The sequence below is a fragment of the Elaeis guineensis genome, chromosome 16 (assembly GCF_000442705.2).
Source record: "Elaeis guineensis isolate ETL-2024a chromosome 16, EG11, whole genome shotgun sequence".
Taxonomy (NCBI): domain Eukaryota; kingdom Viridiplantae; phylum Streptophyta; class Magnoliopsida; order Arecales; family Arecaceae; genus Elaeis; species Elaeis guineensis.
The window spans coordinates 3,191,931-3,201,046 of NC_026008.2; positions in this window are offsets into that span (position 1 = coordinate 3,191,931).

Genomic DNA, 9,116 nt, shown 5'->3' on the forward strand with positions numbered 1-9,116 from the left:
ATGGACTCCAGCAGCCGGACCCCTCCAGCAGATGAACCTCTCCGGCACCTTCTGACATCCACTGCTGGTCGACCCTCTGCCGAATTCTACATGAAATCGAACTTCATCTACGGAAAGCCTCTGACCGAGCTCCTACAGCAAATGGCCCTCACCTGCAGTATTAACGCCCAAGGCACCCAACGGTAGAAGGCTTGCCAGTAACATCCGAGCTCCTCTCAGATGGATAGCTACCTCTCTCTGCCAGACACTTCAACCGAGCTTCGGCTGACAGGCCTGGACTCCCTGGTAGGCCACAGTAATGGCCACGACTCTGCTCCACTTCCTGCGATGGATTCCGCGCGGCTCCACCACTCTCTGGCAAGTCACGACAATGGACACTGCTCCACTCCCCGCAACAAGCTCCACGTGGCAGGCCACGGTAATGGCCACGACTCTGCTCCACTTCCTGCGACGGATTCTGCGCAGCTCCACCACTCTCTGGCAAGTCATGATAATGGACACTACTCCACTCCCCGCAACAGGCTCCACGTGGCAGGCCACGGTGATAGCCACAACTCCACTCCGCTATTCTTCATAACAAACTCCTTCTAGCCCCGAATGGCCCACTACCAGATGGTTATAAACGTCGCTATCAGTTTGTTGCACCCTCCACCTATAAAAAGGGGACCCCAGATTCGTTGTTCTCTAAACTCTAATTTCTATCTCGAAACTCTGCTAAAATTTTCGTTCGAGTACTCCATTCTTGTTGAAGCAGAGAACTGACTTGAGCATCGGAGGGTCTTATCGGAGCACCCCCAACTCCGGTATAGACTTTCTTTGCAGGTCCCGGCGGCGACCATGACTCCCTCGACTCCAGCTTCTTCGACGTCGGTGGATTTTTGCACCAACAGGATTGGCACTAGAAGAAGGGCTGTGTCTTCGCAGTACCCTTGTTCTTAAAGGAGCACTCAACGGGACCACCTCCGGTCATCTTCTCTGACATCTTCTCCTCCGGTTTCCTGCCTGATCTCCACCTGATGCCTCCCCGAAGGGCATCCTCCAGACGGTCAACGGCCTCCGCGGCCAGATCCCAGCGAGCTCCGCAAGCCCCGGCCCCATCTCCGATTTCCTAGGCTCCTCTTCCTCCGGTGATAGCAGTTGGCATGGAGCAGTCCGATGATCGACCTCCGATCGATTTCACCAACACCATCTCGAGAGAATCCCGACAGGGAACAACTGGTGTATTGGCCGGACCTCCCAAGCGACAAAGGATTGAGGAATCCATAACCTTTACTGAGGAAGATGCTCGGGGAGTTCAATTCCCCCACAACGATGTGGTTGTAGTTTCTTTAAATATAGCTAATTATGATGTGCGCCGCATTCTTGTCGACAATGAAAGTTCGACCGACATTTTGTTCTACAATGCCTTCTCAAAAATGTCCATCTTTGACGGTCGTTTGGGGCTGATTAGCTCCCCTCTGGTAGGGTTTACCGACGATGCTATCCTGATGGAGGGAGTAATAACTTTGATTGTAGCTGCGGGTCGATATCCAAGACAATCCAGGGCTTTGGTGGATTTTTTGGTGGTGAAGGCACCGTCAGCCTACAATGCAATCCTCGGCCGACCTGGCCTCAACACCCTCCGGGCTGTGGTGTCGACCTACCATCTGAAATTGAAATTCCCTGCTAACTAGGGGGTCGGAGAAGTCAAGGGAGACCAAGCCCTGGCCAGACACTGCTATAGCATAGCCTTGCAAAGAAGTGACCAATCTGACCTCTGTCCGATCAATGGATTGGATGCCCGCGACGATCTCGCTGAGGAAAGGGGCAGGCCAATCGAAGATCTGGTTTCGATCCCTTTGGATGATGGAAATACAGAGCATGTGGTGAAGATCGGCTCCAACCTAGGGGAAGAGGTGCGGACGCAGCTCATTGATTTCCTACGAAAGAATGCGGATGTTTTCGCTTGGGTTCCAGCGGACATGCTAGGGATTGACGTAGAGGTCATGGAACATCGTCTGGCCGTTGATCCAAAGCATCGACCGATGAAAGAAAAAATCCATGGTCATGCACCGGAAAGGCAAAAAGCGATAGCCGAGGAAGTGGATAAACTCCTGAAAGTCAGATTCATTAGAGAGGTCAATTATCCTGACTGGATTTCCAACGTTGTCCTAGTCAAAAAGGCAAACGGCAAGTGGAGGATGTGTATAGATTTCAAAAGGCTGAATAAAGCCTGCCCAAAGGACAGTTACCCTCTGCCCAAAGGATGTTCTCACCTTTATGGATGTATTCTTCGGCTATAATCAAATCAGAATGGAGCCAGAAGATGAAGAAAAGATTGCTTTCATTACTAACCGTGGTCTTTACTGTTACAGGGTCATGCCTTTCTGCCTCAAAAATGCAGGTGTGACCTATCAGTAGCTGGTGAATAAAATCTTCAAGGAGCAGATCGGCCGCAACATGGAGGTCTATGTGGACGACATGCTCGTGAAAAGCAAATCTTCAACGAACCACGTCGCCGACCTCGAGGAGGCCTTCGGTGCCCTCCGTAAATATAAGATGAAGCTGAACCCGACTAAGTGTGCTTTCAGAGTGACCTCGGAGAAGTTCCTGGGCTTCATGGTATCGGGGTGCGGGATTGAAGCCAATCCAGAGAAAATTTATGCCATCCAGGAGATGGCCGCCCTGAAGTCGATAAAAGAGGTTCAGCACCTTACAGGGAGGGTGGCAGCCCTGAATCGCTTCATTGCGAGGTCGGTCGAACGGTGCTTACCCTTCTTCCAAACCCTCAAGCGGCCAAAGAACATCTGTTGGACCACTGAGTGTCAACAGGCGTTCAAAGAACTAAGGAGCTACCTCGGCTCGCCTCCGCTATTGGTGAAGCCCGAGCCCAGAGAGGAGTTGTTCTTGTACCTAGCGGTCTCCCCTATGGCCCTCGCAGCAGTTCTTGTCAAGGAAGAAGCAAAAATTCAACGGCCGATCTACTACATCAGTCGTGCGTTGAGAGACACCGAAACCAGGTATATTAAATTAGAGAAACTAACTTATGCCCTGTTGATTGCAGCCCGGAGGCTCTGACCTTACTTTCAAGGGCACACCGTAACGTTGCTCACCGACCAGTCGATTAAGGCGATTCTGCATCGGGCGGATGCTTTCGGGAGGATAGCAAAATGGACGATCGATCTCACAGAATTCGACATCAACTATCAACCTAGACCGACAGTAAAAGCCCAGATATTGGCAGATTTTATAGTAGAATGCACTATCTCGGAAGAGGCCGAACCTGAACAAGGTGAAGTTGACGGCCTGAAGTCCTGACTGAACTCCTCTGAAGAAGAAACAAACCCCCCTGATTACTTTTAGGCCCTATATGTGGACGGATCCTCCAACATGTCGGGTGCAGGTGCGGGCCTGATTTTGATCAGTCCGGAGGGGATCGTCACGGAGTACGCACTGTGCTTTGAATTCCCCGCAATGAATAATGGAGCAGAATACGAAGCTCTGATCGCAGGATTGAGGATCGCCAAAAAATTAGGAGTAGATCGGCTCCAAGTTTACAGCGACTCCCAATTGGTAGTGGGACAAGTCAACAGAAACTACGAAGTACGGGAGGACAGCATGGCTAAATATCTTGAAAAGATAAAGGAGCTCATCCCCGCCTTTAGTAGCTTCAACATCAGGCAGATTCCAAGAACGAAAAATACCAGGGCCGATCTTCTCTCCAAGTTGGCTACGCTGGCTCCGACTGAATTGCCCAAGGGTGTTCTCTTTGAAGTTCTGAAGTGCCCAAGTACGGAAGAATCACAGCCCATGATAAAAATTGGCCATGAACCCAGTTGGATCAACCCACTGGTGGCATATCTTAGAGACGGGGTTCTCCCTCATGATGCAAAAGAGGCTCAGATGCTTAGAAATCAAGCCTTCCGATACATCCTTTATGAGGATAAGTTGTACAAGAGATCATACTCTTTGCCCCTTTTAAAATGTCTCCAACCTTCGGAAGCTGATTATGCCTTGTGGGAGGTGCACGAAGAAATCTGCGAAAGCCATCTAGGGGCTAGATCCTTATCCCACAAGTTGCTCCGCCAAGGGTATTACTGGCCGACAATGTATCGTGACTCCATTGAATACGTCCGAAAGTGTGACTGATGTCAGAGATAAGCCAACATCCAAAGACAGCCTGCCTCCGAGCTTACACCCTTGAGCACCCCATGGCCATTTGCGCAATGGGGAATTGATATCCTTGGACCCTTTCCCGTGGCGTCGGAGCAGAGGAAATTCCTCCTGGTAGCAATTGACTATTTCACCAAGTGGGTTGAAGCCGAACCGCTGGTGAAAATCACAGAAGCTAAAGTGCAAGACTTCATCTGGAAGTCCATCGTTTGCAAGTTCGGCCTGCCGAGAATCCTAATTACTGATAATGGGCGACAATTTATGGGAGCGAGATTCGTCGAATTTTGTGAAGACCTAAATATCTCCCACAACTTCACATCGGTAGCCCATCCTCAGGCCAATGGCGAAGCCGAAGTGACCAATAGAACTCTATTGCAAGGAATCAAGACAAGGCTCGGAAAAGTGAAGGAAACTTGGGCAGACGAACTTTATCATGTGTTGTGGGCGTACCGAACTACCCAAAGATTGCCCACGGGGGAACCCCCTTCGCTTTAGCCTTCGGAACAGAGGCTGTTATCCCAATTGAGCTCAAACTCTCGTCGGCACGAGTCGTGGCATTCAACGAACATCATAATTCGTAAGGTCTTAAAGCCAACCTCGACTTGTTAGAAGAAAAGTGGGAGGTAGCTCAAGTTCGGATGGCAGCCTACAGACAGAAAGTCACCTGCTATTACAACTCCCAGGTCAAAAACAAAGTCTTTAGAGCAGGAGACCTGGTGCTTCGACGAGCCACTGTCTCGCAACCTCAGGATCGAGGGAAGCTTGCCCCAAATTGGGAAGACCCGTATGAAGTCAAGGAGGTAGTTCGGCCCGGAACTTACTACCTCAAGGAGCTCGGAGGAGCAGACCTCCCACGACCATGGAGCTCGAAAAATTTACGAATGTATTACCGATAACTTTACTTTAAATAAAAAATTTTATATCCACATATCTTCTCTCTTGGCACGAGCCTATATCGACAGGACAATCGAAACAAATCGTGTCGGGAGCAAGAGGAGAACCTCGTCTCGACACAATCGAAGGCCTGGTTACACTTAGACCGGATGGGGGGAGAGGCCCTGCAACGCCCATATGTGCCCCCACAGCCCTGTTAGGGACAGGAGGAGAACCTCGCCCTAACAGGAGCAAAGTCGAAGGCCCGATTACACTTAGACCGAATGGGAGGAGAGGCCCTGCAACGCCCATATGTGCCCCCACAGCCCTATTAGGGACAGGAGGATAATCTCGCCCTAACATGAGCAAAGCTGAAGGCCCGGTTACCCTTAGACCGGATGGGGGGAGAGGCCCTGCAACACCCATATGTGCCCCCACAGCCCTGTTAGGGACAGGAGGAGAACCTCATCCTAACAGGAGCAAAGTCGAAGGCCCGGTTACACTTAGACCGGATGGGGGGAGAGGCCCTGCAACGCCCATATGTGCCCCCACAGCCCTGTTAGGGACAGGAGGATAATCTCGCCCTAACAGAAGCAAAGTCGAAGGCCCGATTACCCTTAGACCGGATGGGGGGAGAGGCCCTACAACACCCATATGTGCCCCCACAGCCTTGTTAGGGACAGGAGGAGAACCTCGCCCTAACATGAGCAAAGGCGAAGGCCCGGTTACCCTTAGACTGGATGGGAGGAGAGGTCCTGCAACGCCCATATGTGCCCCCACAATCTAATTAGGAACAGAAGGAGAACCTCGTCCTAAGCTGAGCTGAAATCGATTACATCAGAAATAGAGGAAGGACCTCGTCCTGACACCAATTAAGGTCTGGTCATTCAAGACCAGATAAGAAAAAAAAAACCTTCTCAGTGGCCCGTCCACGCTCCCACGACCCCACTAAGAGTAGAGAGAAAACCCTCACTCGAGAAAAGAAAAAGAAAAAGGGGAGGGGGGTTAAAAAGGAAAGTGACGAACTGCATCAGCGACAAATGGAAAATAAATTACATCAAAGATACTGGGAGCCTCGTCTCAGCGAGGATCGGGGTTCTTATCAAAATCTCTGATCTCTAAGAGAGCTCTCAACACAGGCCAAGGATAAGATGGCTTCCTCGGGGCGACGAGAAGCTCAAACCTCCGAGCTCGAACTCTGAAAGAAGGCATCAAACTCGAATGGTCCCGGACAAATCTACAGCCATAAATAAAAGGACAGGTCAATGCGACAGTGATCGGGTACCTTCGAATGGCATCGATATCAAGCAAAACAAAAGCCAAAAGATGCTCGGCAAACGACAATTCAACACGTGAGTAAAAGAGGTAACGAAAAATTTCTTTCTCATGTCATTAACTAAGTATGCATTGCAGAGCCCTTGAGGCTAAAAAAAAAAAGATGACAAGAAAAGCAAGCCGACGTGGTGACGACCAGGAACCTCCAGACAACATTGGCATCGAACAAAAAAAAAAAGGGGGGAATACAATAATAACAATAGTGAATGAAAGAAGTTCGGCAGGCAATAATTTGATGCAAAGTGCGGACAAGTATTTCCCAGTGCATGTGATGAATCCATCAGCTCTCGCCCCCCCACCTCGTTCTGCACCATTGCCGAAACCCCAACCCTAGGAGGAAAACGGGGGGATAGAATTCAAGGGGCGGCGGCAGCGACGGCAGCGGCAACGACGACCTGTATCGGGAAGAACCAAAAGTACCCCGGAGGTCGCGATGACGCCGGAGGCATGCGCCACCACCGTGTGCTCCCCGACAATCACCATCCTAGGTACTTCGACGAGGTCGGCATGCGCTACTTCCACCACCCCCGCAACAAGTTCTACTGTCCCACCGTCAGTGCCGACCGCCTCTGGTCCCTCGACCCCGACGACATCAAGAAACCCACCACAGCTTATGACGGCAACTTTACCCCCTTGACCGGTGTCGTCCCATTCAACTACTTCAAAATTCTTGGGCAGGATGCGCTCATCGGCTGGTTCCATTATTAAATCCTTGTTGTTGAAGGAATTCTCCCTCGAGCCCCCTTCAAAGCTGTGGGAACCCTTGGTGGTAGTTCAGCAGCCGTTGAACTTGCAGGCCACTGTTCCCCCCCTCCTACTCCTCTCGATCCATAGCATCCTCTCGAGATTGACCTCCGGGGCAGAAGCCCTGGTGGGAGAACTCCTCGAAAGGGCTCGGAAGGCTGAAGGTGGCGGGGAGCCGATGGTGATGGCGAAGATTGGTGCGAAGAATGCTTAGGGTCGAAAAGGGCGCCGATGGGTGGCTAAACTCTCAGGTAGAAGAAAGGCATCGTCTGGACTCTCAGGCAAAATAAAGTCCCTGGAGGGAAGGAGGGGATTTAAATAAGCGATGGGGCCTGGCGCAGTTATGGTGGCGGATATCCCTAGGTCAACCAATGCCCGCCACATGTCCCACTCACCGTGGCGTAGGGCTGACTGTTGGCGAGACCATTATGGTGTGGTGCTTGGGACTACGCTCTAGTGGAAATTTCGAAAGGACTCTTCGGATCGCCCTAATTGGAAAAAGACTCCAACACGCGCACATTAAATGCCAGGATTTTCGAGGGCAGTCGTGCGCAGGATTCAAGGGAGCAACTTCAGCTGTGAAAATTTCTCTATACTTTCTTCATTCGAAACTCGAACTCGGAAGTAGGGAGACTGGTGTTGGGTATAAAATACCCCCCAGCCGAAGTTCATGTCAGGAGTGACCCTTCAGGGATTCTACCGATGTCCGACCTTCGGTGACATCTTTTCGAACCTCTCCGACGGTCGAGCCTCCGCAACGTTCTCAAGTTCTGCAGACGGATAAACCTCCACCAGTGTCGACCAGATTCTCCACGATGGACGGACTCCATCCAAGTTTCTACGGTGGTCGACCACCTTCTAGACTTCATCTGAGCTCCTACGGGAGCCGGACTTCTTCCCCGAACTCCGACTGCAAGTAGACTTCATCCGAGCTCCTACGGGAGTCGGACTTCTTCTCCAACTGCAGGTAGACTTCGTCCGAGCTCCTACGGAAGCCAGACTTCTTCCCCGAACTTCGACTGTAGGTAGACTTCATCCGGGCTCCTATGGGAGCCAGACTTCTTCTCCGATTGCAGGTAGACTTCATCCGGGCTCCTACGGGAGCCGGACTTCTTTCCCGAACAGGTAGACTTCGTCCGAGCTCCTACGAGAGCCGGACTTCTTCCCCGAACTCTGACTGTAGGTAGCCTTCGTCCGAGCTCCTACGGGAGCCAAACTTTCGCCCTGAACTCCTGTTGCAGGTAGACCTCATCCGAACTCCTACAAGGGCCGGACTCCGAGCTTCTACTGCAAGCGATCTACTCCAAGCTTCTACTGCAAGCGATCTACTCTGAGCTTCTACTGCAGGCTTCGATCGAGCTTCCTCGATAAATGATCCCCATCCGGGCTTCTACGAAGATCGGACTCCAACTGAACTTCTGTAGCAGACAGATTTCGGACGAACTCCTACGACACATGGACTCCAGCAGCCAGACCCCTCCAGCAGATGAACCTCTCCAGCGCCATCCGACATCCACTGCCGGTCGACCCTCTACCGAATTCTACGTGAAACCAAACTTCATCTACGGAAAGCCTCTGACCGAGCTCCTACAGCAAATGGCCCTCGCCTGCAGTATTAATGCCCAAGGCACCCAACGGTAGAAGGCTCGCCAGCAACATCTAAGCTCCTCTCAGATGGATAGCTACCTCTCTCTACCAGACACTTCAACCGAGCTTCGACCGACAGGCCTGGACTCCCTGGCAGGCCACAGTAATGGTCACGACTCTACTCCACTTCCTGCGATGGATTCTGCATGGCTCCACCACTCTCTGGCAAGTCACGACAACGGACACTGCTCCACTCCGCACAACAGACTCCACGTGGCAGGCCACGGTAATGGCCACGACTCTGCTCCACTTCCTGCGATGGATTTCGTGCGGCTCCACCACTCTCTGGCAAGTCGTGACAATGGACACTGCTCCACTCCCCGCAATAGGCTCCACATGGCAGGCCACGGTGATAGCCACGACTC